Genomic DNA, 5,224 nt, shown 5'->3' with positions numbered 1-5,224 from the left:
AGTCACATTTCCACTAATCAAACCGTATATATAGAACTACTAATCCAAAAGTTGGAACAATTGGAATTCATAAATGGTTTATATTTAAAGAAGAGTAATTATTAGTACGGCTTTACTTTCATCCTTGAAATTTTAAGCATGATTTAAATGGTCCATATTTATTTATTTTATGTAAATTGACTTTTACAATATTAAGAATACTAACTCAACCATCATTTATTTTTTAATTCAATTTTGTTTTATTTTCTATGAAGTGTTGTATTTTAACTCGCTAACATGTGGGACTAGATAAATAACCTACATGATGGCTACTGTTCATGAGTTACCTGGTCGGTGATTGGAGATTGCTTTCTTACTCCTTCAGACGGCCTTTTGTTGGCTGTCCGGCTGTTTATTTCGACGATTAAGTCAGTAAATATTTTAGAGATATATTAATATGGGTCAGGAATAAGAATTTCTTTCCTAGAGAAATGGGTGTTTTTTCTTTATATAAGGAAAGTGATTTTACCTGTATTTATGAGTTTTTTTTATACATATTATGATTGAGTAATGTTACGTAGCTAAAACTCACAAACAATAAATAAAATGTATACTTAATAATAGGGTGTGCATGGTCCAGTCCGGTTCGAAGATTCGGCCCAATTTCGAACACTTTAGGAGCTATTTTGGTGTAATTTTATCGGATCTAGGGTCGGGTAAGAGTCTCAAAAATAAACCCAGTCATTATTTTGGGTCGGGTCCGGGCCATGGCTCAAGTCATCCGAAGTCGGCCCGGTAGCCCGGTCATCATACACAATTAATATTTTGTATTATTAGTTATTATAAGACTATAAGTTAATGTTTTATGTTTAAAATGCATAAGATTTTAGACTAATGTATAATATTGTGTTATTTATATTGATTTAAATATTTAGTGTTATTAGATAATATTAGTATTGATTATGGTTATGCTTTAATTTTAGATAAGAGTTGGTTCTTGTTATATTTTTCTAAGTGAATTTTACCATGTCAAATAATAGTTGAAGTCTTGAAAATTTGGATATTTTCACATGCTAACTTATAAGAAGGTATCAATGTATTATAGTGTTAACGGCCCGGTTTTTACCCGGTATAATCGTGACCCGAAAGTGTATAGATTTCATCGGGTCTAGGGCCAAATTCGGGTCTAATAAATAGGCCCGATATATATTTCGGGCCGGATCTGGGTCACATCAAACCCAATTTTACCCTGCCCATGCACAGTTAATAATATTCTTACTTATAAGAGAGTGTAGATTACTCTCTTTAAGTAATTGACACAATTAATTTTTTATAAATATCTTTTTTTATTTAATTACACCAAAAATTAATTTAAATTTATGAGAATCAAATCTCAAAAATCTTCCCTCGTTATTAGCTTATTAAATTCACAATTATACAAATTTTATTTCAAATAAAAGAATCCTAAAATATATCTTCAAATTACCATAACACATTTTATAAAAAAATTCAAAATCTCAAATTCGTTAATCTCAATTTATTAAATATCATAAATGTAAAAAAATTGTTGGTTTATAAGCTGCAAAATATACATAGAACAAGAAAATAAAAAAAATTAAAGAAAATAGATTAAAAAAAATTATGTGCATAATAGATAAGAAATTAGCACATATATACATGGTAAAAGAAAAAATCTGTCGGATTTAATAGAATTGTTAATAGTAGATAATATTTTTTTATAATAGTTGATAAAACAATTTGAATATTATTAATGTACTTTTTATTATTACTATTAATGTAATTAATGTATAACTTATTCAATTATTATTTGTTAAAGTGAGAAAAAATGAAGAGAGTGAGAAAAAAAATAATAAATATATGTATTGTAATTAAAGAAGTTAATAAAAAAAATTATATTGTTTTTGACTTTTTTTTTTATTACCAAACATTTTTAATTGTAATCTTGGTACAATACAAAATCAACCTTAGTTTACAGATGAATTAAGGTAATCAATAACATGGGTGCTAAAAGTACAAATAATGGGGTGCTAAAAGTACAAATAAATTTTTTTTGTTTGTTTGAATCTGTGGCCACTTGTACTTCACCCTAACTTTTTTTTTTTTTTTATGGTATTCTTTAACTCGACAAATTAAGGATTAATCCATCGTGAATTTAAACTCTATTTAAGGGTCAATCGCTGACTAATAAGTTGCTCCATGCATAAACCAAAATTCGAACCCCTAACATTTACTTAAGCGAATGAATGAGTTAATCACTCGACCAACCTAAATTGGTTTATACTTGACCCTAACTTGATGTTAATTAACTTGAAGGTGAACCCTATGGGCCTTTACCTTCTCCACATGCATTTGCATTGGACACTCCATGTGCCTCAGCCCTAGGTACCAAACGAGGCTAAAATTTTTATATATGGATAATTTTAATGTGAAATACAAAAATATTTGATGATTTTGGTGTTCTACAGGGTTGTGGTAGTAGCACAAAACGTTACTAACGTTTTGTAATAAAAAATTTTTTTTAATCATCAAAGAACAAAACGTCACTGACGTTTTGTAATAAAAAAAATATTATTTTAATTATTAAAACACAAAACGTCGCTGACGTTTTGTTAGAAAAATATTATTTTAATTGAAGAAACACAAAACGTCATTGACGTTTTGTAAATGGCCATAGTTGTGTTCAACACACAATTTGGTTCATGATAAAGGATTTCACCTCTAGTAATACAATATTAAAAAGAAAAAGTTCACCAAACGACAACATAATAAGATTTTTTATTTCCCGGTTCTAATAATATTATGTATTTATTAATTATTGAACCACTCACGGATATTCATTTTGACAATTTTTACATTATATATTGGTAATTAAAATCTCAATTTTATTCTTAAAATTTTAAATAAGTTAATTATTTTTTAAAAAAAATTAATAAATTAAATAGTATTACAATTTAAATCTTGTTAAAATTTCATATTTTACATATTTAATTTATCATAAAATTTCGATTTTTTCTATTTTAATGGTGATAGTGTTATTTAAAAGAGTAGACACAGGACAAATAAAGATGAAGGAATAGAAAAAAAAAGTGTGTTAGAAAAAATTAAACTGTTAATAATTTGTCAGATTTGGAATAAAATAATAAAATAAAAATATTCTTGATATTTTTTACAAATATTATGGACAAAATATATAATGTACCACAAAAAATTAAATATCTTGACAGATTCTCACAGAAATTAATATGTTTGATTTGAGGAAATCTTGTCATGTTCATTAATAATATCATTAGAGGGATAAACTCATAATTTATGTTTGATCTACTACATATAGTTGATAAATTCACACAACATCGTTTTTTTTAGTTGAATGGATGAAATTAATAATAAGGAGAGAGAAACACATATTAATGAATTGAATAAAATCTTGATAAGTGTTAATTGTATAGAGTTAGGAGAATAATAATTAGGCTTACTATTTAGTACTCTCAATTATTTTTCTTGTTTTTATTACACAATAAAAATATTATTACTTCGTAGTGCTTCATTATTGACTAATTAATGTCTTATATAAGGGTCATAATATAATGTGGTTGATGATTCTTGTAAAATGCTATAGTACAGTTACCATATCTAATGTAGCTATAGCCACTTTAATATTTTTCTTCTTTAGATGGACATGGTTGCTTTAGGAAAATGTTGAAATTTTCTGATCTCATTTGGCATAGTGATGATGATTCTTTTATTTTATATCCTTAAAAGGACAAAAAGATGGAGCACTGAATTTGGTGCTTCATGATGCTTTCATTTCTCTTATTATGCTTGCAAGTTGCGTTCAAAAGCGACAAATAAAGTCTCTCACCTATTTTATTTCGGATTATTTCCTATACTTATTTTATTTTTTGTAGAAACTTAGGTGCAGTTGACTTTACGTGAAGTTGATAACTGAGAACCGTTAGATGATTTAATTGATTTGACTAAATTTTCATTTACGCTCTCAGCTATCAATTTTATGTGAAGTTGACTCTACCTGAGTTTTCACCCTCACCTTATTTTGTAGTTGTCTTTTCTTACAGTACTAATACTAACATCTATTCAGCTAGCATAGCTAGTTAGCTATAATGTTTGAGTATTATTATTATTTTTATAGTTTAATTAATTTATTGCTTTATTCATAATTTTGAAGTTTTAAAAGATAAAAAAACATATTACTAATATGTATTTGAATTTTTGTTTAGAATATCAAAACTGATTTGAGGAGAAAAAAATTGGCAAGCAGTCACTTTGTCTAAATCATGAAGCATTTTAAAGGACCAATAATGTTAGAGAAACAACAAAATTTAAATTTATTTTAGAATTAATAAATATTAAATAAGATAAGTTTTAATTTTTTTAATATTATTAATATAATAATTTATTGGTCAATATTCTGATTTATAATAGATTATACAATTATAATTTTTGTCATTATCTAAAAAAAATCTTAATAAAAAATATTTTTGAAAGAAAAATTTTTAAGTTTAACCAAAGGACTAAAGTAGTTAAAAAGAAATCAGACATTTAAGACAAAAATAAGATATTCAAATATTAAAGATGAAATTAAGACTTAATCTAAATACTAGAGACTAAATCAATATTTTATCCTTAAATAAATTAAGAACTCAATTATTAACTAACAATTAATTTAATTCAATACCAATAAAAGAGACGAAATGGAGTAGAGATGTTCATCTAGATAAAAAAATAAAAATATAGAGTAAGAGACAAAGAGAGACTAAAGAAGAGGAATGACAATTTGAGCTTACCCGATTGTCCACCCCAAATACGACAGAATTTTCAACAATTGACTGGGTTTTGAGATAGGTATGGTCGTATGGATAATATCTGATGAATAAATTAATTTTGATAGTGTAAAAATTTATGTGCAGTTAATTTTATATGAAGTTGATAATTAAAAAATATTAGATGATAATTTAGTCAAATGTATCAAATTATTTAACGACTATCAACTATAACTTTATATAAAGTTAACTGGACATAAAAACAATTTTGTATAAGAACCAAATTAATATAATTTAGCCTTTAAACCAATCAAACTAATCGAACGTTACGTTATATTATTTTTGAATATAGAAATTTTGATACCATCTATAAATTTTTTTTTAAAAGTTTAAATTTATAAAAAAAATGCACATAAATGATTAGATATTTTATAAAAAAAAAACAA

This window comes from Arachis ipaensis, chromosome B05 (genome assembly GCF_000816755.2).
Source record: "Arachis ipaensis cultivar K30076 chromosome B05, Araip1.1, whole genome shotgun sequence".
NCBI lineage: Eukaryota > Viridiplantae > Streptophyta > Magnoliopsida > Fabales > Fabaceae > Arachis > Arachis ipaensis.
Note: the sequence above shows the minus strand (reverse complement) of the source record.